General features: G+C 37.4%; 1 protein-coding gene across 6 annotated transcripts in view; it reads left to right on the forward strand.

Moving 5' to 3' along the window:
• Lmntd1 (lamin tail domain containing 1) overlaps positions 1-25,676 on the forward strand; it is a 349,980-nt gene extending 324,304 nt beyond the window's left edge. For 4 of the 6 annotated variants that reach the window (XR_015452323.1, XR_015452321.1, XR_015452319.1 and 1 more), the window contains 2 exons: positions 9,923-12,470; positions 16,344-25,675. The gene's annotated coding sequence lies outside the window, so the exon portion shown is untranslated. Of the gene's footprint in view, positions 1-7,554; positions 7,596-9,922; positions 12,471-16,343 lie in introns of all 6 variants that reach the window. The other 2 variants (XR_015452320.1, XR_015452324.1) reach the window with 2 other exon arrangements.
• Positions 25,677-27,073: the final 1,397 nt, after the last annotated feature.

A 27,073-nucleotide genomic window follows, 5' to 3' on the forward strand; every position in this document is an offset into this window, starting at 1 on the left:
TTCAAAAGCCCAGATGAAAGTTAATGAGGGCATGGCTGACTGGCTGACAGCAGCATCAGTGAGTGGGAAGGGTGGAGAAATCCTGCTGCTTGAGGTAAACATAAACTCCTTAGCATGACCCAGGGTGCCCTTCACAATCAGGCTTCTAATAGTCTCCTCTGCTTCACTGTTCACCCAACTTCCTCTAGTTACAGCCACCGAACCCCTTACAGCGTTGTCCACATCCTTCACATCTCTGTGCTTCCCCCCCCAATATTTATTTTAAATACTTTCAAACCTAAAGTCTTATAAAATTTCAGAGTTCGTGTCTATTTCCCATTACCTAGATTTTATCTTTACTGTTCTCATTTTATCATATCTTTATCAAAGCAAATTGCAGTCGCAAGCAGTTTTCCCCTAGCCACTTTGACATACATATTCATTAACCAGAGATTGGTAATTTGTTGAAGACCTTTATTTTTCTTTTGAGGTAAAAATTTACATACAGTAAAATGCACAAAGTTTGAATGTACCATCCCCTGAAATATGATAAGTATATACAGCTGTGTAATCCAAACCCCTATTGAGATATACAAATGTATCATTATTCCAGGGATTTCCTTAGTCGCTTTCCCAGTCCATTCCAGCCCCAGTCTTCCAGAGACAACACTGCTCAATTTTTTTCTACCAGAGAAGAGATTAGTCTTACCTTTCCCTAGAACTTCATGTGAAAGTAATCATACAGTATATACTCTTCTTTTGCACAGAATATAGTAGTATGTATTAATTCTTTTTTTATTGATGAGTAGCATTCCATTGTATAAATACATCTGAGTATCCCTTCTCCTGTTGACAAACATCTGAGCTTTTCTACTGTTTGGTTGTTAGAGATTAATTTGCAATGAATATTCTAGTGCACATCTTTTTTGAACATATGTTTTCACTTATTTGGGTTAATACTAATGGAATTGTGGGTCATGTGGTAGATACACACACACACCTGCTTAAGTAAGAGCCAGGAATTGTACAACTTTTTACTTCTCTGACAATGTACGAGGGTTCTGGTTGATATTGTCAGTCTTTTTCATTTTAGCCATTCTGATAGGTATGTAGTAGTGTCTCATTATGGTTTAATTTGTATTTCCCTGGTGGTGGATGATGTTGAGGTCTTTTTCTTGTGTTTGTTTAATCTTTGTGTATTTCCTACTGTGATGTCTGTTCAAATATTTGCTTTTCTGTTGTTGTTAAATTCAGGAGTTTTCTATTATCTTTTTTTAAAATTTTATTTTATTGCTACATTTCAGGTATACAATATAATAACATTCATCATTGGAGATATACACATTTACATACTCTCTTGGTTCTTATTTTTCCCCTTCCCTTACCCTCCCTACAACCCCTCCATCCCTCCCTGTTTACAAAGACTTTGTTTCCATTTTTTCATTTTCTCATATTAATTCCATTCTCTTCTTTCCTTTCCACACCCCTCCCATTTCCCCTTCCCCTTTGCCCCTTTTCTTCCTATTTCACATTATCTATTATACCTTTTTGTCCTTATTTACACTTCAGTTTCTCACACTAGAGAAACTATTTGGTATTGACACATGTATGTCCTATTTATTTCACTTAAGAGTATTGCCTCAATGTGCATCCATTTAGCTATAAATGTCTCAAATTTCTCATTTTTTATGGCTGAGCAGTACTCCATTTTATTAAAAAACCATATTTTCTTTATCCAGTCTCTAGGTGATGGGTAATTGGGCTGCTTCCAAGTTTTAGCTATTACAAATTGTGCTGCTATGAACATGGGCACACATATATCACTGTGGTATGATTCTTTTAATTCTTTGGGGAAGATACCCAGCAGGGGAATAGCTAGGTCAAATGGGACTTCCAGTCCTAGTTCCTTGAGGTATCTCCATACTGATTTCCACAGTGGTTGCACCAGTCTACACTCCCACCAGCAGTGGACCAGGGTTCCTCTTTCCCCACAGCTCCCCCCTCCCCAGCATTTGTTATTGGTTGATTTCATGATAGCAGCCATTCTTTCTGGGGTGAGGTGGAATCTCAGCATTGTTTTCATTTGCGTCTCTTGAATGACCAATGATGTTGAACATCTTTTCATATGTTTATTTGCTATTTCTACTTCTTTGTCTGAGAAATGTCTGTTCCTTTCTGATGCTCATTTTCGGACTGGGTCTTCAAATTTGGGAGGTCTGATTTTTTTAAGTTCTTTATAAATTCGAGATAGTAGACCTTTGTCTGAGGAACAGCAGGTGAAGATTTTTTCCCACATTGTGGGTTGTCGCTTCACACTGTTGGTGGTTTCTCTTGCTGTGCAGGAGCTTTTTCATAAGAAGAGATCCCACTTATTGATTGTTTATGCTAGTTCACAGGCAACTAAGGTTTTGTTCATAAAATCTTTTCCTACACCAATGTCTTCAAGAGTTCTACCTAACCTCTCTTCCAGCCAGTTTGATGTTTCTATTTTAATATTTAGATCCTTGATCCATTTTGATTTTAGTTTAGTGCATGTGAGAGATATAGGTCTAGTTTTAATCTTTGGCAAGTTGAAACCCAATTTCTCCAGCATCATTTAATAAAGAGGCTATCTTTCCTCCAGTGAGGGTGTTTGGCTCTTTTATTGAAGATGAGGTGGCTGAGTGTCTGGAGTTGTTTCTGCATCTTCTAATCTATTCCACTGGTCCTCAGGTCTGTTTCTTTGCCAGTACTATACTGTTTTTATCACAGTAGCTTTGTAGTATAGTTTCAAGTTGGGGATTGTGATACCCCCTTCCATGTCTCTGTTGCCTAGAATTGCTTTTGCTATTCTGGGTCTCTTCTTGTTCCAAATGAGTTTTTGGATTGTTTTCTCAAGGTCCATGAAGTATGCTGCTGGGATCTCAATTGGAATTGCATTGAATCTATATAGCAGTTTTGGAAGTGTGGTCATTTTCACTATATTGATTCTTCCTACCCAGGAACAGGGGATACCTTTCCATTTTCTGATGTCATCTTCAATCTCTCTTTTCAGAGTGCTATAGTTTTCAGAGAAGAGGTCTTTGATTTCTTTCATTAGGTTGATTCCTAGGTATTTCAGTTTTTTGGATGCTATTGTGAAAGGAATTATTTGCCCTATTTCTCTCTCAGTGAGTCTATTGCTCATATAGAGGAAAGCTATTAACTTTTGTGTGTTGACCTTGTATCCAGTTACTCTACTGAATTTGGTTATTAAGCCTAGAAGACTTTTGGTGGAGTTCTTGGGGTCTTCTATATAGAGTATCATGTCATCTGCAAATAATGACAATTTGACTTCTTCATTTCCTATCTTTATTCCTTTTCTTTCTTTCTCTTGTCTAATTGCCATGGCTAATGTTTCCAAAACTATATTGAACAGGAGTGCTGATAGTGGACATCCTTGTCTTGCTCCTGATTTTGGTGTGAAGGATTTCAGTTTTTGACTATTTAGTATGATATTGGCTGTTGGTTTTTCATAGATGGCTTTTTATCAGTTTGAGGTAGAGACCATCTATTCCAATTTTTTGTAGGGTTTTTTATCATAAATGTGTGTTGGATTTTGTCAAATGCTTTTTCTACATCTATGGAGATAATCATATGGTTTTTGTCCTTGGCTCTATTGATACAGTGTATTACATTGATTGATTTGCATATGTTAAACCATCCCTGCATCCCTGGGATGAATCCCACTTGGTCAGGGTGTATGATCTTCTTGATGATCTTATGCATTCCATTTGCCAGTATCTTAGTGAGGATTTTTGCATCTATGTTCATTAGTGAGATTGTCCTATAGTTCTCTTTTTCAGTTGGGTCTTTCTCTGCTTTGGGGATCAAGGTGATGCTTTCTTCCAGGAATGAATTTGGGAGTATTGCTTTCCTTTCAATTTCATTGAAGAGTTTAAACAGTAGTGGCAGTAGTTCCTCTCTAAATGTCTTGTAGAATATGGCAGTGAAGCCATCAGGACCCGGGCTTTTCTTAGTTGGTAAGTTTTTAATTATGTTTTCAATTTCATTGATTGATATTGGGTTGTTTAGAATTTTTAGGTCTTCTTCAACTTTGGTAATTCACACATATCTAGGTTCAACTTTGGTAATTCATACATATCTAGGAATCTGTCCATTTCTTCTGTGTTTTCCATCTTATTGGCATATAGGCTCTGGAAGTAGGTATTGATGATCCTCTGCATTTCTGCTGGGTCTGTTGTAATTTCACCCTTTTCATTCCTAATTGCATGGATTTGGGCCTTTTCTTTCCTTTTTCTGATAAGGTTGGCTAAGGGTTTGTCAATTTTGTTCATTCTTTAGAAGAGCCAACTCTTGGCTTCATTAATTTTTTGTATCGAGGAGTTTTCTATAATCTTGCTTACCAGTTTTTATGGTTTATATCTAGATGTCCTCCCTCATGCACTCATAGGTGGGGCTTTTGGGAGATGACTGGTCATGGAGGAGTGATTAGCAGCAATGGATTAGTATACTGAAGCGCTTGTCGCTAAATATGATGTTAGGAGATGAAGCCTGGTTGGAGGAGGTGCATCACTGGAAGGGATTATCTTCCTTCCTCCTCCCTTGATCACTCTCTGCTTCCTGCAACCATGCCATGAGCTGTTTCTCCTCTGCCATGCCTCTCTGCCAAGTCACCCTGCCATGGAGCTAGCTGAAGCTTGTTATGGACTGAATCCTCTATAAACTGTGAGCCAAAATAAAACTCTCCTTTTTAAAGTTGTGAGTGTTGGGTATTGTGTCTCAGCCATGAAAAAGTAACTAAGACAGCAGTACTTTGTCGAATACAGAAAGTTTTTTAAATGTTTTCTCCAGTCTGTGGCTTCCCTATTTATTTATTTAAATGCTGAAGATCTAACCCAGAGCCTTGTACATGCAAGGCAAGGGCTCTACCACTGAGATACATCACCAGCCCTTGCCTATTTATTTTCATAATGGTACCTTTTGACAATCAGATGGTTTTAATTTCCTGGACTAGTTTATCAAAAAAAATTTTCTTATTATTGCTTTTCTTGTCCTCTCTACAAAACCTTTTCCTGTTCTCTAGTCACAAAAATATTCTACTGTTTTCTTTTGAAACTTTATGGTTTTAGCTTCCATGTTTAGCACTACAGTCTAACTTATATATTTTCTGGTACAGTGTGAGGTATAGGTTAGGATCCATTTTTTCTCATACCAATAGATAATTATTTCAGAGCCATTTTTGACAGGAACATCTTTTTCCTACAATACTACTTCAGTGCTTTGTGGAAAATCAAATTACCATGTAAATGTAGATCTACTTTTGAACTCTCAATTCTGCATCATTGATATGGATATTTGCATGAATACCATATTTATTGTAGCTTTATAGTAAGTCTTGAAATTATACAGTGTAAATGTCCCCAATTTTTAAATTTGATTTGCATTCTAGATCCTTTGTATTTCCATATACATTTGAGAATCAACTTGTCCATTTCTACAAAAAAAACCCTGCTGGGATTATGATTTGGATGGTATTGATCTGTATATAAATGTTGTGCCTATGTGCCTTTTATAATATTATTTTTCTTCATGCTTTTTTATATTGTAGTTGCCTAAAATTTATTTTCTCTATCTTCACCAAAAAACAACTCTTACTTATTTTTTCAGAACTCAGCTCAAATAGAGCTTCTATTAAATCTTTCCAGCAAACTCTTTCTGGAGGTATAATTATTTCCTTCTTTTGAGTGTTATAACTGTTTGTATGTATATCAATACCACTTACCATATTGTATTGTTATTATTTTTATTGCATTATGTTTCTCCTCACATAGCTGGAAAGGTCATGATCAGGGACCAATACTTTAAATATCATCCAATAACTGGCACATAGTAAACTATCTCAAATTTTTATCCATTACATTCTTTATTGTTCGTCTGCTGTAAACTATAGGTAGGTTCTCTCTCAGCTAGTGGAAACAGAAGAAAACCTACAAGGATAAATAAAATAATCAAAGATAATATTAAGTGGCATAGAGATAATGAAAGCAGGAAAAGGGATAGAGGGCACCAGAGAATGTGTAACTATCTCTTCTCAGGTAGTTATAGAAGGACTCTATAGAAGTGGCAGATAAGCTGAAACAAAGGATTAAAATGGAGCATCCTCTAAGAAGGTGTGGGGAAAAGAGCCTTTCAGACTCAAGAAACAGGAAATGTAAAAGTGCTGAGGTGAAATCAGGCTTAGACCAAGGAAGGAAAACTTACTGAGGAAGTGTATCTTGCTCAATACATGTATCTCCACAAAGAGGAGTATCTGGGAAAGCTTCACAGACCTGAAACTTGAAAAACTAAGTAGGTGTCATTCTGTCAGCATAGCCAGAGAGAAAATATTCTGGACCCCAAAAATATAATAATAATAATAATAATAATAATAATAATAATACACAGTCAAAGGGAAGAGTGGTAAGAGATGAGATTACAGAGGTAAGTTGGAGCCAAATAATTTAGTTTTCATGAAGCAGAGGAGACAATGAAGGAGAAATTACTGGGGAAGGAAGGAGTTTAGGTGTTATTCTCACTGGAAAGAGAATTATTAAAGTCAGCAGGTGACCAAGAGCATACACTAAGATGAAGAGTGGAGCCCTCAGACTTGTTGGAAGGTTTCTGTGGTGGACTGGGTGAGAGAGAAAGGAGACTTGGCCCAGATTTCCTCTTTGGAATGGAAGAACAGCAGCCTGCTATTGGCTAAAATTGGAGATGGTATAAACAAGTCTTATCTACAGATTGAATAAGAGATTAAAGAATCAACTCAAAGAAAAGCACCATATTTTCTGGCCTGGTGCCATTTACTAAGAGAAGGAAAAATATAATTGGGCACAAATAGAGAAAGAGAGAGAAGCTAGGTGTTGGCAAGTCCATTTTGTAAATATTGAGTTTGAGATGCCTGCTAAATATCCAAGGAGAGACGTCAAGTAGGCAATTAGAGCTTCTTAGCCTGAGCAGCTACTAGATCCTCTGGCTCTCACCCTGTTCTGATCCTGAAAGCCTTCTAATAAGTCCTCTTACATAATTCCATGTATACTTTCTATTCTGTATACTCTATTCCTCTAGAGAACCCTAGCCAGTGCAGCACGCAATAGTGTTGAGCATTATAGACGAATGATGGGATGTTGCTGACCACACCTCTAATCAGTTCATTCATTCACTCACTCACCCAAAGGCAGAATGAACAGGACAGACACCATCCTTGCCCTCAAGCAGCTTTTGGTTGAGTTTAATAACCATTTAATAACAGTCCTTGAGACAGTGCAAGCAGATGGATAGCCAACACTTTGTTCTGTGGTTATGAATGAAAAACAAAGGCTATTTGTTATTCTTGAGACATGTCCTTCAGTTAAAATAGCCTGAGCTGCTCTTTTTTTCATTGTAAGATTGCTTTTCATGGTGATTGTGCTGCAAAATTTGAAGTCAGTTGGTGTGAAGTGTTTGCCCTTATACAGTTATGGGATGCTCACAGCTACTCTGTGCTTCTGATAGGCTTTCTCCAGTCCTCTCTCCTGAGCCTTACACATATTCCTGATTACATTCTTTCTACAGATGTACTGATGTAGCTGCGCAAGTCACTGCAATATGCTAAGGTGAGATACACTAGGCCTTAGTGATAAAGGAAGGGGCTCTGGTGCCAAACTGCCCAGCCTTGAAGGGTCCTTCACCACACCGAATTGGGGCCCTTGGGAAAGTTAGTCTTCTAAGCTTCTATCTGTTTTCTCTCCTGCAAAATGGGAATGATATATAGAACTAGAAATGCACGCATGTGAGTGCATGAATAAATGGTGAAATCTCCATAAGCTCTGTGGATTGTACCAATATTAATTTTGGTTTTAATATTGTACTATGATTGTGTGAGATGTTAACATGTAGAGTAGATGGGCCTTCTTTGTAGATTTCTTTGCAACTTATCAGAATCTAAAATTATTTCAAAAGAAAAGAAAAATATTAATAATAATACATCTACTTGGGGCTTACAGAGGATTAAGTGATTTGATATGTATACATAAAGTTTTTTAAATAGTACCTGGCTTAGCCTAATCACGAAATAAATTTTGACTATCATTTAAAGATGATCTGCATTATATCTCATTTGATTCATTTTTATAGTTTAATTCCCTAAAAACAACTGTATTTCTTTTAACAGTTCTAGGGTGAACTATGTGTAATATGAATAGTAGATATGCCAATATCTATAGGTATATTTATTGTTTAATCATTTTTGTGTTTATATTTATTATGTAGTATATATTTTTAATATATTTCATATTTATCATTTATATTTGTTTACCATTTAGTATAGTAGTAGGCACCTACTAGGCTTTCTACAAATGTTCAATTAATATTCTCCTAATGTTAACAATCTTACATAACCATGATACATTTGTCAAAAGTATTCACTAAACTATGGACAATTTGATTTCACTGGTTTTTGCACTAACATTCTCTATTCTAAGTTCCTGTCCTGGATACATGACCAGTCACCCCCTCTCTATAACAATGCCTGAGTCTTCACTTCTCTCATAACCTTGATAGGTGTAAAGAACAGGTCCGGGGATTTAGCTCAGTGGTTTCGCCGCCTGCTGCGCAAGCACAAGGACCCAAGTTTGATCCCCGGTACCAAAAAGACAAAAAACAAAAACAAATAAATAACACCAGTCAGGTATTTGGTTGAGTACTCCTGAGTTTTTGGTCTGTCTGATGCTTTCTCATAACTAGTTTAGAACTGTGGGTTCGGAGGAGACTCCCATGGAGGTGAAGCAACATTCTCATTGCTGTGTACCAGAGTGCACATGACATTAGTGTGACTTATCACTGGTGATATTAACCTTGACCACCAGGTTTCTCACTGTAGAGTTATTATTGTTTTATTTCATGGTCCTTTTCTTTTCCATACTTTGAAAGCAAGCCATACTGAAGGGGAGGGGAATTAAGCTCTACCTTCTGGTGCAAGAATATCTGTATATACAATTTTCAATTTCTTGTAGAAAGATTTGTGCCTTATTCCCAGTTCAGTTATTTAATCATTTATTTATACTGATATGAACTCATAGAAATATATTTTATTCTTTGACTTATAATCCAATACTATTGTTATATATCTTGTTGCTCAAGTTGTTTTTGCTTTGGACAATGGAGGCTTTTTTGGGTTAAATTTTTTCTTCTTGACACATTTCCATCCTTTTAATTTTTAACTAATCATTTAAAGCATAATAAATAACACCACACAAAAATGTGTTGTTTACAAATTAAACACATTGGTACCCTTTATAGCTGGAAAGTGTCTTGGCGGATACCTTTAATTATGGCATTCTGGCAGTAAATACTTCCTGATATCACTACCTATATTTGAACTTTTGTTTTGCAAAAATTAGGTTCCTTAAATAACCATGTATCGTCCCACTACAAATAAAAGAAATTGAATATAAATGATAGAAACATTGAATATTCCTTATGCTTTTTCACTCCCTGTTTCTCACTCTCCTGGGCAATGAGAAACCTATGAAATAATGCTTTCATGGTTTTATTTTCCCATTATAAATACCAGTAGGGTAAATAGATCTGCTCAGTTGAGAAGGGTGACATCATGAGGAAAGAGCTCCTTATCTTGGTAACTTGTTGCTTTAGAAATCCTAGAATAGCATTGTTAGGTGTTCTCTCAATGCCTTTCTAAATATGTACCTGAGAGGTTCTAGCAGAGGCTCCTTGGGCCATCAGAGAATTCAGGACCATGAAGACACTGGCAATCAGGCCATTTTCTGGGGAGAGATGCAAGTGTGATGAAGGTATTTGTATCACCCACAAGTAGTTCAGGGAGAAACCAGAAAGTTGAGTTGAAAGAACAAATGAGGTTATTTAGAAACTTGTAGTTTTAGTAGATTTATAATGTTATCTATCTATTTTGTTTTTTTTTCAGACAAAGTCTTGCTGTGTAGTCCAGGCTGGTATTGAGCTGAACCTTTTGGCTTGTCAAATTAATCAAAAGGAAGGACCACGCATGCTGCAGGGGATGGAAAGGGACTGGAAAATCATAAACTGGGCTTTGGGCTCTCACTACACAGGCAAAGGTAATCTTGGTATGTCTTCAGGATCTCTTGCAAAAAAGAAAAAAATTCTGAGGACCATTTGTCTGTTTAGAGCTGTCCTGTCTGATACAGTAGTTCCTAGCTATATGTGGCTACTGAGCACTTCAAATGAGACTGACTAAGATTGAGATTTTCTATAAGTTTAAAACACATTGTTGGGAGGCTGAAGCAGGAGGATTGGTGAGTTCAAGGTCAGCCTAGGGTACCTAGTGAGTTCAAGGCCAGTCTGAACTACATAGCAAGACCCTGTCTCAAAAAACCAAAAAGAAAAAACACACACACACACGTTGGATTTCCAAGACTTAGTACAAACAAAAAATGAGATGTATCCGAGAGCTTGTTTGGAGGTTCTAGCAGGGGAGCGCAGCTACTCATATACCCTTGAGGGAGGAAATGGTGCTGCTCCATCCAGCATGGTCAGGCTCTTTGACCAGGTGCACAGCTTCGGGAGGGACGCACATGGAGCAGTGAGGGAAAAAGGGGACACCCGCCTAGCCAGCCAGATCACTCTCACATCCATGAGATGCATCTCAATAATTCCTATACTAAATACATGTTAGATTAAACAAATTATTGTATTTATTTCTTTCTTATATTTTTTAATGTGGCCATTAGATTTCATGTTGCCTTTGTGGACTGGATCATATTTTTATTAGAACCTGACTTGTACCGAAAAAAGACTTGTCCTACAGCTGTATTATCATTGAAATATTGTTTCAAAATGTTCATAGGATGTCAGAGAAAGTTATCTCTAAGGATTTCTGTGATGGTTTGGATGATTTTATCTTCCAAGGGGCCATGTGTTTGAAGGTGGGTGACAGTGTTGGGGGATGATACGAAACCTTTAAGAGTGGGAAGTCCACTAGGTCATTGGCACTGTGTCTCCAGAAAGAATTAAAGTAGTTGTCCTGTGACCCTGAGTTCTCACAAAAGGGTGGCTATACAGGAACACACCTGCCACTCCCCAGCCTTTCTGACTTCCTGTCAGCCAGTGTGATCTCTCTCTCTCTCTCTCTCTCTCTCCCTCCCTCGTGCATGCTTCTGCCACTACGATACCATCCACCATGATTGCCAGAGCTGAGCTTATAATGATGCCATGCCCTTGAATCTCCACATGTGTAAACTAAGTGAGCCTCTCTTTGAGTTACCCAGCCTCAAATGTATAGCAATGGAAAATGGATTTATACAGTTTGCTGAAAGAAGAGTGTGGCAAATCTGGTTCAAATACATTACTGCGGGTCCTTTCCAAAGTCTTTTTCCCAACATCTATGAAATATGAATATTGACTGTCTCCTGGGTGACTTGTGTGGAGAGAGTCTCTTTCAGCCATACCTCTGAGACCTACGGCCATTGCTAACCCTAGACTGATGAAGTGATTTACTACCATTACCCTTAGAAAGCACCTCTTGTTTTTTCACATCCACAACAGGAAATACTTCTGGGTTGGTCTCATTTATAACAGCTGGTCAGCATAATGTTCTCGAAGAAGCTCGTGTTTCTCAAAGATTACTGAAACTGTGTCATTCTCTCATAACTGAATAAGTTTTTTGACTCTGCCAAGAGTATTGAATTGATTAAAGTGATTAGGTGCTTTCTCATTATCATCTATCTTTAGCTTTCTTTTAGCAGTGATTGATCTACACTTTGCAATTGAAAGTTCAATGTTTTCTGTGTAGAAGGAAGAAGGAATTAAGGAGTTCTGCACTGTTAGTCTATTAATATTTTATCATGAATTGTCAGCAGTGAGTATATCTCTTTCTTGTTCTTTTATTCTGAATATATTATATGTTTATATGTATGTGTACATACTCATATCTGCAAACACATTTATGATATACATGTATACTCATGTACATATATACATCTATAAATACATATTATGGGTAAATATATATTTAAATGCATATGTGTTCATATACAGTCTTCTTTCTTGAAATATTACATACATGTAGATAGATAGCTAGATATCAATTTTGATGTCTGTGACAGCTAATCTTGATTGTCAGTTTGATTAGCTTAAGAGATGCCTAGGAGATTCGTAAAGCACACTTCTGGATGGATGAGTCATGCATGAAACTATGGCCCTGGAGACTATCTCTGGTACCCAGCCCCTTCCTCTCTATCTAGTGCCCTTTCCTCACATTCTGTTTCCCGACCGCCATGAAGTAAGGAAGTGCCTTTCCTCCTCCATTCCTTCCCACGCAATGTCTCTGCCTTGCAGCCAGCACTTTGGACTGGAACCTGTGAAAGGATGAGCCAAAATAAACACCTTCCTTCCATTTAGTTGGGCATGTTGGATATTTTGTCCCAGCAATGAGAAAGCTGACCATACAATGACCTTAGCATTTCCATCAAATCTCAACTCATTCCAGATTTCAGGTACTCTATTTTTCTACTCTACTGTTATCTTCTATTAACTTCACCTTATTCGACACTTACTTTGTTCATTTGAATTATGTACAAATTGCACTAATATCAAATGACCGCAAGTATAGTCTATGTCTTTCAAAATAAGCTTTTGAAAAAAGATCTAAAAGGCTTTCTTTTCTAACAAAGACTGTCTTTGATGGAGGAAAAAGTATAGTAATGGTAAAATTTAGTAAAACAAAATAAATGGTAGTAATGAGGAAAGGCTGTTGTTGCCTTCTTGAGATGGAGGAGAAAAAATAGTGTCAGAGTGCTCAGCTTTTATGTAACTTGAAGTATTTAATTTTGTACACCACTATTATTTGATTGTCCCATGATTCCTGGAAACAGCATTGCTTCTTTGGGGAAATTTCTTTGCCTTGAACTCCAACCAAGTGGTTCTGGTTAGAACAGCCAACCACAGTACCCAAATCAATGGTCAATGGAGTATTCACATGATGCAGATTAGACCATTAAGAGTTTTTAATGGGAAGTAAGGGCTTTTCTAATGGGAAGTAAGGAAGAGTCAGTTCTTCGAAGGCACAGATGAAAGAAGTGTGTGCCTTACCACATTATAGCTGCATAAAAGCAGTCTGTTGGAGAGCATAACCCTGACATGGTCTGAGGGAGATGATAGTGTGTGACTGCAGTAGGTAGGTCATAGAAAGTACAGAGACTTTCATCATGGTCTCTTGGATTGCTCGCAGAGGAGGAAGTCAGCTGCCATGTTGTAAAGACACTCGAGTAAGATTCATGAAGAAGCCCATGAAAAGGAACAAAGAGCACATGCCCACAGCCACTGCCAGTGTGTCATCATGTGAGGGAGCCACCTTAAAAGCAGGTCCTCCAACCCTGTGAATTCTGAATGACCCCAAAATCATGAGAGACCTGATTCAGAACCCACTGCCAAGTCTCCCATCATTTCCCACTCACAGAAACTGCAAGAAATAGTAAATGTTTATTGTTATTTCAAGGCACTACGTTTTGGAGAAATTTGTTCTCCCAAGCAAATACATTATCTATGTAATAACAAATAAATCAAACAATCTTGTAGGGATATTAAAAAGGAAAAAATGAAGAGTGAGAAGCCTAATGTAATAATATGGTTCTTTCTTAGTATTGCTATCTCCCGTCTACCTTAAACACTTCTGTTACAGAAATTAACCTTGACCATCATAGAAGCTAACGCCTCACTATAGAAGAAAAATAATGAATCAATTCATTTGAATTCTATTTCATAACAAAGAACAATCTAGTGAATATGATTCTATATTGACACTTTCTTAAACACACAGCAAAATAAACATTAATTTATTGTACACATTTTTCATGCTGGTTAATAGAATGAAGGTAAGACTTTTTATCAGACAAATAAATAATTGAAGACTTTGATTATCATTTTCTGAAAAAGATTCTTATCATTGAATTTTCTAATTGACTTCTGTACTAGAAGACTGGATTTTTAGCTTGATATAAAATATTACACAAATACAGAACAATTTTTTATCTTTTTTTTTTTTTTGGTAGTGGTACTGGGGACTTAACCAAGGGCCTTCACCTTGAGATACATCCCCAGGTCTTTTTAAAAAGTGTTTTGGTTGGGTCCCCCTCCCCTTTGGTAAGACAGAGTCTCACTGTGTCACTAAGTTGCCTAGGCTGGGCTCACACTTGTGGCCTTCCTGCCTCAGCCTCTCAGAGTGCTGGAATCACAGGCACACACCACCACATCCAACTAAGTTTTTATACTTTGATGTGGTTTTTAGACTCATTAGATAGCACTGAATTTCTAGTTTTTTCTACTTATGGTCTCTATCTTTGATAATTATTATATATTTTCTTCTTTTGGAGTCCATTTTGACTTCCCCCATTCAAATGATAACTCCACAAACCATACAGGTGGCTCTTCCTCTGGTCTTGATATGAGGTCAAATGCTGAGTCAACAGGTGTATGTTTGCTCGCAGTTCCGGCATCAGCTGTAATATGATATCACTTCTCCTCTCTGCACTTTACTATCTCTATCTAGAAAATAAGTGCCTAGAGCAACCACAACCCTAAAGTTCTATAAAACTGGGAAAGCCATTAAATTTTGAATCTTTTAATTATCCATCTTATAAATTAGCAAGTCAGAAAAAAATCACTAACACTTGTTGTAGATGAAAGATAATAGATTTTCAGTCACATTTATGTTCTTGACATGTGATGTTGTATTTTGCATGATGATTTTGTTGTTGGAAAGATTCCAAAAAGGAAACCTTATCAATAAGGTAAATTAATGTTTTAAAACCCTGTTACTGGAAAGTCCATAGAAGCCAGGAGTGATTCATAATTATGAAAATGATAATACTTGTATTTGAAAAACAATATTTTTCAGAGAATGATAATTTAAGTTGCAACTAAATTACATATTAGATAAAATGCATGAATAATCTAGTGAGGTAATGTCTCTTCCTTATGTTCTACCCAGTTGCTTGATTGTACAGTGAAAATTTTTCTAAAACCTGGGTTTTTATAATAGAAGCATGATTCAACACCTATAACACATTTCTATAGCAAAATTTATATGTAAATCTTAGCCTTTTATTTGCAAAGCTGCAAATAAAAAAGCTCTTCTCTAAGCTAGTAATGAAAGATTAAGTCACAACCAGTAAAGTTTTGCTGCTTGGTATTTGATGTGTATAGAAACTAACATTTACCTAGTTAGAATGGTCTAGGTACATTGGATACTGTATTTCTTTAGATCCATGCATCAAACCTATGCAAGAGCTACCATTATACTTATTTTTTAAACAAGGAAAGACTGGCAAAAGAAAGTAATTAACTTACTCATTTTGACTGAACAATAAAGAGGAACTGGGATTTAACATCTATCTCTAGCATTAGTTTTCAAACTTTATTAAGCTGTGGAATCTTTTCCTAAAGCAAAAACTTCCATGCACATGTGAAATATAAAACAGATCAACTCCTGGATTCCCCAGTTGAGCAGGTGGTTTTCCTTTACTTCCCTGTATCCCACTGCCCTTTAACATCCTTGGTTTGAAAACTGCTGTGTGAAGCCATGATATGTCTTAGTCTCATTTTTCTAAATTCAACAATCCTCACTTAGTCCCTAACCACTGTCTCCCAAAAAGAGTATTTGAGGAATCAGAGTGACATATTTTTGTAAGATAACATCTGTCAAGAGCTTTAGATACTATCATACTAAGCAGATGCAGTGACGACAATGATGATGAAGACAGAGTCTGCTCTATATAAACACTGTGCATTTGTTTGGCTTCAGAGTTAAATAATAATAAGTGTGCTGGACGTTAAGGCTCCTAGGCGCCTTGTTTTCAGCAACTTCATTGCTGAAAAGCATCACACGGTTCTTCGTGAGAGGTTCCCTAGGGTATGTTGCTATGTTGTTGCTGTTGTCATTGCTACACAGCCCAGTTTGTTAGACAGGGAGCCGTGTGCCCAGAAGACCATTGGGCTCTGATGAAGCTGAGCACCCTTTCTTCTGACTGAGTGGGAAACACAGAGGGAAGGCCAGTGCTGGGTAAGAGCAGAAGTGGAGACAGGGAAGACAGGAAACAGAAGCCATGAGTAAGCAAAGCCACCAGGCAGAGAGAAAGTGAGCGGAGCGTCATCAGTAGCAAAATTGGAAAAATAAATAGGTGGAAAGAAGCAGAAGAGCTGAGTCCTGTGCATGGCAAGGAGCCATCACATTTCCTGTGATGTCACCAGAGGACAGGATACACTACTAGACCAGAGCTGCTACTCAGTCACGGCCAAGTGGCTAAACCAAACCCTGGTTTGCCAGGAGCCTGCCCAGAGACCTTTCTCTTTTTCCTCCTTTCTCATATCAGATTCCTGGAAACAAACCTGCCTTAATGGAGCCAAGCGATCATTTCTCTTCTTTGCACCCCCCAAAAGAATCCAATAATCAAACGCTATTGAAAGAAGCTTTCAGCAACTGGAACAGAGTGGGATCTCCATAGATGCGGCTATTAGACAGCTGTGCCTTGGTACTCAAATGCTTTGAAACTTGTTGAATTTGGTACTGGATGTATTTGAATGTGAAATGTTGTCCCTCACAGTTAATTTGGTACCAACCTGCAAGCTAGAACTTGTCTATATCAACTGCCTCGTGACTCCTTATAATTTTCAGCCAAAATAATTTGTTGGGTACTCGCTGTTTTTGGTGCTTGCCACATCTCCAAGAACCAATTAACAATGAATAATGTGGTTTCACTGTATTTTTAAAACAGCTTCTACAAGCAAAGGCAAAACCTACAAACTAAGTCTCAAATCCAAGCATCACCATTGGTTTGTATTTTTAGTTTGGTAGCTTTTTCTTCCCTTTGCTTTGAAGTATTTTGGGTTTGTTTTTTTTTTAATTCTAGGAGAAGGCCCAAATTGGATAAGTTTAGGTGTAGAAATAAAACACATGTTCTAACAATTTTGGAGAGATAGATGAATCTCTTGGGATATGAGATTTCACAAAATATTTTAAATTATTTTTCAAATAATATGGGTTTGGCAAAAACAAAATGATTTTCTAAAAAAGTTCCCTCCTTAACATTCAAATGGTCTCAATGGAAATGTAATATACATATTTCTAGCTCTCTTCACATAACTCAGTATTATTTAATAGGAATTGGTTGATGTTTAACAATCCAGTGAGTACTTGACCTATTTTTGGACAATAAAACTACCTTCTGAGAAATAAGTTTGAATTACATGTTTTCTTAAAAGGTTCTCAGCCTCTTGGCCTCAGATTTTACCAAATGTTTGTTCTTTTGTACAATAGACAAAGTGATCTCTGAGTAACCCCCCATTTCTGCCAGTTCTGAAGAAAAAGACAATAATTTCAATTCCTAAAACTTGATAGGCAATTGGAAAGGAATCAACAACATTCTTAATTTAGGTATTAAAAAGAAAGGAAAGGAAAGAAAAGAAAGGAAAGGAAAGGAAAGGAAAGAGAGAGAGAAAGACAGGGGGTGGGGAGAAAAAAGAGAGACTATTGAGATGTTAAAGGGTTATAGGTTTGTGAACTAAATAACATACCATCAACAAGCAAAATTTCTTTTGGAATTCATTCACTCTCAGAGAGATCCAGACAGCTCAGCCAGTATGAACTATACTTTCATCCTACTCCTTTGAAACCATATTCAAAGGGTATTCATAAAACTTTACAGAAATTACTTCATAGTTACTGGAAACTGTGTGAGGGCCTGTGAATGTCTTGTCCTCCATTATCCCCACAATCAGGATAATACCTAGAAGAGGTATCGCTACCTACTGTTACCCCAAAAGACTTTGCTGAATAAAACCTCATAACACAATCATGTCTAGGGGTTAAAAGCACAGGTTCTAGAATCAAACTCAGGGTCACATTTTTGACATCTTCATGGTGAGTACCATAATGGTGCCTGCCTGAGTGAGCTGTGATGAGCATTAGATGTGAAAAATACACGGACAGCTCCTGCATGGTGCTTGGTATATTGTTCGTGTCCCAGAAGTATTTGCTGTATCAGGCACACACCCATAATCCCAGAACTTGGGAGGCTGAGGCAGAAGGATCACCTTGAGTTTGAGGCCATCCTGGGCTACATAATGAATTTAAGGACAGCCTGAACTACATAGCAAGACCCTATCTAAAAAAAAAAAAACAAACTAAAAAAATTAGTATTTCCCCATAAAAGAGAGTTTTATAAAAATCAAATAAAAACAGACTTTTTAAAGCACATAAATTATCATTTAGTCATGTACATTTTCCAGCACTGCCTGAAGCATTACAGGTGTTGCTCTGCTGAAAATCTTTTTTATCCCTAATTGCCTGACTGTCTATTCATTCTTACTACGAGTGAGTTACTTGCTCTTACTCATTTCTGCATGAATTCAGCTGGCCCTGCAAGAAGCATGCTGGGGAATATGAAGGTTTGTCAGCCCATTGTCTTCCAGCGTATTACGTGTCAGTTGTCCTGTAAAATGTCCGCGATATAATGGTCCCATAGTCCAAAATTCCTAGAGTAAGAACTTTCTTTCACTGACAGTGGTATGACTCTGACCCTGAGCACAGTGTCATCAGGTCCCCTGAGGGATGTGGCCGCTGCCCAAATGTTCCTTGGACAGATGACACAGAGGCTGAGAGGGCATAAGTGACTGGCTTGTACATCCAGGAAGGACAGCAGCCTTTAGTCAAACCCAGCCACATGGCAGGAGCACTGTGTGAAGAGCTAGTGTTTATTGAACAACTACCAAATATGAGATGTTTTATAAAAGTTATTTCTAGTTCCTCACAACAAACATCTATATTTCCCATTTCAGAGATAAGGAAAGTGAGACTCACATAGGTTAAGTCACTTGCTCAGGTATCCACATATATAAAATCATTGGACAATATCATTTCCACTATTTGTTTCTTTCTATTATTTTTGTCATGCTGGGGATGGAACTAAGGACTTATATGTGCTAGGTAAACACTATGCCACTGACCTCCACCCCAGCCCAATGTCCACAATTTTTTTGTAACTCTAAAACTGTTCTAAAATAAGAAGCTTATTTTTAAAATAAAGTTAAAATGTTTCCTTTGTAAATGAAAACTCTCAGGGGAAAAAAATTGGTTAAAAAATGAATTTCTAAAACTCGAATCTGGGGGAAACATTCACTGATCTGATAATAAACCAGTTCTGTCTCAATTTTAATGCAAAGGGCCTATGCTTTTCTGTCTTCCTATTGGTTGCATGTGGAATTTATAAGAAGACAGAAACCATTATGTGGAGGGGTCTTTTATTTTGCTGATAGGCTGTAACTTGGGGAGAGCGGGGAGTGTTGCCCACTGTCCACTATTTTATATTTCCCACTCAGAACAATGCCTAGTGCACAAAATAGTGCACAATAAATATGCATATTCATGAATATCACTATGACTATCAATATGACTATCAATATGAATATCACTAAATAACCTTTCTCCCTGGAGACCTCAGGAAATGCAATGGTGGATACCATTAATTCATCGAAAACATATAATCAGGCATTGTTTTTCCTGAGGCCTTCAATCAGCACACAGCACGGGCTTTTTGTACCGGGACAGGACTGACCTTAAGATGGGAGAGCAATCTGAGAGATACTGAGAGTAAACCCCTGCATCTCCCCATAGCCCTTACACATAGACACTATAGATTTATCCCCATTCTAACTGGGCAACTCAGCTACTTGGAGAGACTAAGGCAAGAGGATTGAAAGACTGAGGCCAACCTGGGAAACTCAGCCAAGCTCTGTCCCAGGATTAAAAAAGGTGTGTGGGGGGGTGGCTGAGGATACAGCTCAGTGTGAGGCCTTGGGTTCAATCCCCAGTACTGGAAAAATAAAAGTTAAAAAATTAAAAGGGTTGGGGATGTAGCTCAGTGGTAGAGCATTTGTCTGGCATGTGCATCCCAACTGAGTACAGTCCCCAGCACTGCTAAATAAATGTCTCTCCATCCACTAGCCATGCTGTCTAAATGCATCATTTTAAAATCACTTCTTTAAGAGGAGATACTCATGTAAAGAAAGCAATGAGAAATTCTCTTCCTCTGTCATTAGGGTTAGGAGGAAGGAGAATAAAGGAGGTTGTAGCAGCTAAAAAGATGACCTGCTGGAGCCCAGGCAAGAAAAGCCAAAAAGCATGATAGAATGCTGGGTAATAATCATGCACCACTGGATGCCAGGAGGCCTGGACAACGATAACTGAGTTCTCCACTCAGCGCCTTCATAGGAAAAATAGCTAAATTACTTCTGCCTAGTTGCAGAGCCAGGCCATGTTCCGCTCCATCACGGACGGATTGGCAAACTGTCCCAGAGCAAAGAGCACATCTGTCTTGCTCACTGGTGTCTCCTGAGCACCTAACACAGAACCTGGACAAAGTACATACTTAGTAAATATCCGTAACTTGACTAAGTGAGCCATATTTGAAGCATTTCATTCCTAATCACTTTGGGGAAAAAATGAATGCAAATAAAGTACCCATCCCCAAACTTACAGAGATTGCAAAGGCCAGACAAGAGCAAGCCTCATTCCTGATTCCCTTTGATTTTAATTTCTACATTTTTCTCTCTATGCATGAAAATATTTATTTCTTAATAAAACATAGCATCACATGATAAGATAAGTAGGGCTGTCAAAGTCGTCAACATCTTTCTACTCTCTATGAGTGTAAATGTTAAGGACCAGGCACAACTCATAGCTGCACCTTCTATTTTATGCAGTTATAATTTGTTTTCTATCTTGAAAATCCCCTGGCTTAGGCCTGCAGGAGAAAAATTCATTCTTTTAGGAAAGAAAATTATCTCCTAAAATGAAAGCAAATTACACTGATGAATATTGCAAGTTCTTGTTCCCAAGTAAACACAAAAAGGCTTTTTGTAAGAGTAATTTTCAGCTATGAGGGTAACTCTGACTCTTAGGCTTATTGTTAGCTCCTACAGATTCCTGCAGGAACAGTGCCCAGATGGCGTATGACAGAGATTCTCGCAATGCTCTCTGGATGCTGATGATATTAGCTGATGCACATGAGTGACATTGCTTAATCTTCAAATAATAGACAACGAGACCCATTTAGTGATAAAATAGAATGCCATTTGGACTATTAACATCTTCATGATAGAAAACGCAGAGTGCAGAGTGATGTGTAAAGTTTTGGGTAAATATGTTTATCTCTGCTAATGGTATGGCTACTTCGCAACAAAGACTTGCTTGATATAAATTGAAGCTTGTGGCGGTCATACATTATGTATAGTATTGAGGAGCTCTGCCACAGAGGCCTACATTTCCTGAGTAGCAAAAGACTTCATATGGAAACTCGGAGCATAATTTCTCTAGTTAAAACTGACAGATCATATACAGAAATAGAGTTGCCTAGAAAATTTTATCCTGGTTTATATTTTCAGTAGAAAGGCAAAATATTCATTTCTTTAATTCATTAATGCTTTAGACTAGAAATATTCAAGTTTAGACATGGGTTAGTGTCGTGTCATAGATCCATAAACATTCTCTTACTTTGCATGTAACATTCATTCCTGTCATTCATTCAGTGCAAGCAAGTCTTTCTAATGAAAAAAATTGAAACTAAATGACAAAACGATGTTTCTCTTCACACACTGAGGTAATCAGGCAGGAAAAACAAATAAATCATTTTTGTTTGGGGTGAAGGCATTCATATTTGATAAGTGATTTGAAAGTAAAATGAGATCTTACATAAACATTTTACATTTTTATGGACTTTATTGATGTTTTTCAGGAAAGAATCATTATCAAAGAAATTATGCACACATGAAAAATATGCATGATAATGTACAGATATGGATAATTTGTATTAGAGAAATAAAAGGAATCTTGCCATTTAAGCTCACAACTTAATGAAAGAATTGGAGCAAGAACCTCATGATTTAAAATTTCTGAGAGAACACTATTTGTGACAATAAAAATAAAAATGTTTTGTTTTATATGAGCATAGGATTGCTACCTAGAAATACAACCCACAAGAAATAAAGGAGAAACAAAAAAATGCTGAAAGAGAGGAAACAAATAAAAATTGCATTAGTAAATCTGTTTTTAAAATGTCATCTACATCTTTATGTGGTCCCACTGGATGGCTGCCAAGTCAGTTAGACTAGAAATGTAATTTGGAGACCTAGAATATAAACTTTGTCTCACATCCTTGCTCCATCCCTGAAATTCTTTTCTACTGTGTTTAAGACCTCACTTGGTAATGACTTCTGCATTTCTTATGTGTGATAGAGGCCCTAGGCTCTAGTGAAATATTATAAAACTGTTTATTACATATTCTACAGGGAAGAAAAAAGCAAGCTGACAAATTGCCCCTACCTTTGGCTTTGTACCCTTCTGGCTAGAACTACAGTTGAAAACTGTGAAACTTTTAATGTGACTGCTGCTGAGAAGAGGGATGATATATAACCACCATGGAGAATAACCAATGCCAGATTATACTTCACAGCGTTCTGTTGGGTGGGATAGGACCATATTCAGGGTACAATTCATATTAACATATTTTTATTGAGAATCAACCCTGTGCCAAGTACTAAGCAACTCTGTATGGAGGCTGGAAAGATGAAAGAAACAATTATGTTTTTAAGGGGTTTATACTCAGGTAGGGGATAGAGAACTCTACAGCTAAATTAAAGATATGTCCGATGAGAAGCTTTGATTGTCTGATATACTCATGGCCACCTTCAAAAACACAGTTCAGAATTGTCTCTTCATGTGTACATCATGTGTCCCATTTCTGGTGGTCCAGAACATGAGCTCTGCTCCACACAGGAGTCTAGTCACGATAAGTCACTCACTGGCTAGTTTGCTCAAGTTCACTTTTTGGAAATTTGAATGAAACACGCAGAGAGAGTAACTTGTTGGCGACGTGACTGGAGTTGAGAAGCAGAGGTAGAAGTTTGCTAAGTCACTTGTGATGACAGAAAACCAGGGCAAGGAGCACCCAAGGATGTGTTGCTTGAGGTGAGCAGATGAGGATGACAGATCGTGGCTAGAGCTTCTGAGCCTGGCAGTGCCTAGTAAAGGTTCATTTTTTATTCTTTCTTTTGCTTCCCTGCAAAGCTACACAACACATTTCTGTTTATTAGGGAGTAACCTGGGTGTGCCTGTTCCTTGTACACTAAAAAGTCCCCTCCTACCACAACAGACACATGCAAGGTCACATCCCTAGCGACAGTATTCATCTTGGCTTGCAATGTCAGCACCAGGCACACAGAGGTCACACAGATGTTTGAATAAGCAAGGGAAATGGAAAAGGCATGGGAAGAGTTAAGAAGAATGGATGGGCTGGGGGATTAGCTCAGTGGTGCTGCCGCCTGCCTCAAAAGCGCAAGGTCCTGAGTTCGATCCTGGTACCAAAAAAAAAAAAAAGAAGAAGAAGAATGGAAATTCTTTCTTGCTGAGAGAATCAGAGACAAAGCTTTATGGTGACAGAGTCATCTGAACAGGCCCGCAAGTAACAGGGTACCAATTAATGTCTGAATGCATAACACTGCATCATTTGGAATTTATAAACTTTATTTCACCCTGTGAACTTTCCCCCCAACCTACTCTCTAAAAATGAGACTTTTAAACTGTTCTTAAGGTTTAATGTTGTCGAGAAACTTTTTAAGGCATTGATGAAAGCACTAGGGAGGACATAGTGAAAATAGTTGTCAGAGGATTGCATCGTTTGAAGGTATTCTCTTCCCCATTAATCCAAGAGACAGGTATCGTACTCAGATCTATACAGCCCTCCCCTCCTGAGCTTGCTTTACCAATAGTAGAAGAGCCAGGAGGATTCAGACAAGGAACTAAGAATTCCAGACAGTGAACAAAATCACAGTGGCCAGACAAATAGGCAAGTAAAGAAGATTAGCTTCAAGTAAAGCACCTGAAGGGAACATTCATGGCAAAGGAGATGGAAAAGCAGATTTGAGTTTGAACTTTATGGCACTGGTATTTATGCTGTAGGCATTTATGATTTCTAAACAAGGGAGGAATGTCGACACTGTGATTCATGTGTAAACAGTGCACATGGATTTGAATAGAGCAAAACCATAATTGGAAGAACCAGTTAGGAACCCAATGGAAAGCTTAGGTGAGCAATAATGTATATTATCATTGTTGTAAAACTGCACATACTTCTCAATCATTGAGTATTTGTGTTAGTGTCTTCTATTTACACACATCCTTATTATTTACTGCAGCACATCATGGTAAATCAGTATCAGAGCAATGTACACATCTTTCTTTAATTTATAGCAATGAGATACAATACAAGATACACATTCTATAACAGATTGTGTCCTCAACAGCACATAAGGAAAAATGAGAACCACTCCACACATTGTTTACGATTTTGGGTAGAGATGTTACTGAAACCAAACCAGTCTCTCTTCTTGAAAAATAATGCTTTTTTTTTCAGATCCTCTGAGAATTCTCAGATTTGAAAGAAAACCAAAAGTAATCTACCTTTGGATATCGAGTTTCACACAATAATTTCTCAGTGAATACAACTACACCATTTGGAATGTTATAAACTCACACTTCATTCTATGAACTCACATGCATTACACAGCCTACCTGCCTACCTCCAACCATCTGAAACCATGCTTATGATGAATGGTTTTCAAGTGTCTCACTCTAGAAATATTGGAAAAAGACAGCCCAACAAGTTTACTGATAATGACATTAAAGCCTGGCTTGTCTTTCTTCTTTTTCTTTATTTTGTAGGGTTTCTGGCTTTCTTTAGAAAAAGAACCAGACCAATGATTTTTAATCTTTTCTCTCTGAGACACAAACGATGGAGGATAATCACACTCGTAATAAAGTCCCATGAGAACTAACTGCAATTCCCACTGAAGAAAGCATGTGATAAGGCAAGCTTGAGAAGCATTGAGCTTGGGATAACCTTGAACATGCACTAAAAATTGTAAAGCCAATATGGTATAAAGTACCTTAGTTACCAATAGCTTCATAATGAAACACGTCAACACTTTGGTTACCTGAAAGCTGCTGGACTCCAAAATCCTATCACCATCAAGTATTTTTCAGTGCCTGTAAGGAACATGCACAGTATCCTTTCCATCATCCACACATGTGTGCACATTCCAGCCTATGTCAGACATACACTCATATTTTTTCATTCCTTCCTCTGTTTTCTGAATATTTACATTTCCAATCTCTATCAAAATTTCACAGATTGCATAGTACATGCCCTTTGGCTTTATTAATACACTTAAACATAACAAATTTTCACCCAGAATATTAGATTGGTTATTCAGTTATTTTGTTTTGCTGAAATTGATTTGAGATCAATAGTTTTCCTAAGACATAAAGAGAAAACAAATATTCAAAAAAGTTTCAAAGGTAGGTAAGCAAGTCTATCGCATAAAATGACAAGGAGAATATGCTCATGATTTTATCTAATTTATTTGGGCAATCCTGCCATTAACTTTTTTTTTTTTTTTTGGTACCAGGGATTGAACTCCATACCTTACGCTTTTGAGGCAGGTGGCGGAACCACTGAGCTAAACCCCTGGCCCCTTGCCATTAACTTTTGAAAAACAGCACAATCTGTACAGGACTCTAATGCCAGGAGAAACAATTGAAGGGAATATCTATTTGTTCTTTCTTGTTGATGGAATAGTTGGTTTTAGGATGACTTGCTGGAAATATATATTTATGTTTTAGCATGTTTTCCTGGTTGACCACATTCATATTCATTCTGACACATGTCAGAATGCATCTTAGAAATTCTTTACTTTCTTATTTAATAAACATTTTTTAGTGTCTATTATGTGTTCTAGTGATGGGAAATCCACAGTGAATAAAATAGACACAAATTCCAGCTCTTGTGTACTTTAATTTCTAGTTTAGGGAAGACAGACTGTGAACAAATAAATAAGTGAAACATATTGAGTGACAGATGGTGATAAGTTTTATGGAAAAATGCAAATAAAGGAAACAGAGTTGGGATGAAAGTTGCTTCTTAAAAAATAAGGTGGTCAGGGAAGACCTCACTGAGAAAGGACATTTTAGCAAAGAGCTGAAGATGGTGAGAGAGCAAATCATGTGGTTTTATGTAGAAGGAAACTCGAGATAGGGAGAATCATACATGCAAAGGCCCTGGGGTGGGTTCTGCCTAGTAATAATATGGAAACAAAAGGTCACACGGGGTGGGGGGGGAGAAAAATAGGCATACAATTAGAAAGTTAAGGGGTCTCTTGTGAGTCATTTGAATGAGATGGAAAGCTACTGGGGGTTTTGAACAGTGACAAGATTCTATTGTGACTGTCGTGGACATCAGCAGAGAGGATGCAGTGAGTTTGAGGTGACTGAGCTAATGGCTTCTGGGAAGCCAGGTATTTTGTGGAGCTAGGCTAAGGTTCAATGATCAAATTAAGTCCCAAGAATGTCATCATTGTGGTATTTTTTTGTGGAAAAAAATGAAGGAAAGAAGGAAGGGGAGGAAGGAAGAGAGGAAGAGAACAAAGCAAGAAGTGAAAAAGAAGGAAGGAAAGAAAAAAGGAAGAAAGAAGAGGGAGGGAAGGAAGGAAAAGAAGGAAAGGCTAAAAAAATAAATGAAAGAAATCAAGGATTGTCAAGACTGGCAGGAATAACTTTCATTATAACACTATAGCCTGTTCTCCTGGTAAACATAAACATTTAGTGACAATATAGTGCTTTTATAATCAACGAATACACAGTAAACCTTCAGTTTTGCTGACAGCTTTCCTTCAAGCCAGGACAAGATCCACTACCCTGTTTGTCAGTTAAACTGTCTGCAAAGTACACAGAAATTGGCAACTTGGGAAGTTCAATTAATTAGTATTTGTAAAGTACTTCAAGATCCTCCAAAACACAAGACTGACCAAAAAACAAGAATGTTCTATTATGGCAAGGAAGCATATCCTCTAGGCATCTGTTTCACTTTATACATTATCTGAGCAATACTTTTTCCTAATTACCATTATAAGTAGATTCTATCTAACAGGGCTTCAGTCTATTCTGAAAAGTAAAACAATAAGTTTGGAAAAGCTAATTGTTACATTGGTCTTT

The sequence above is a fragment of the Heterocephalus glaber genome, unplaced genomic scaffold (assembly GCF_053883595.1).
Source record: "Heterocephalus glaber isolate CG9 unplaced genomic scaffold, H.glaber_assembly_v1.0 deba00001444, whole genome shotgun sequence".
NCBI lineage: Eukaryota > Metazoa > Chordata > Mammalia > Rodentia > Bathyergidae > Heterocephalus > Heterocephalus glaber.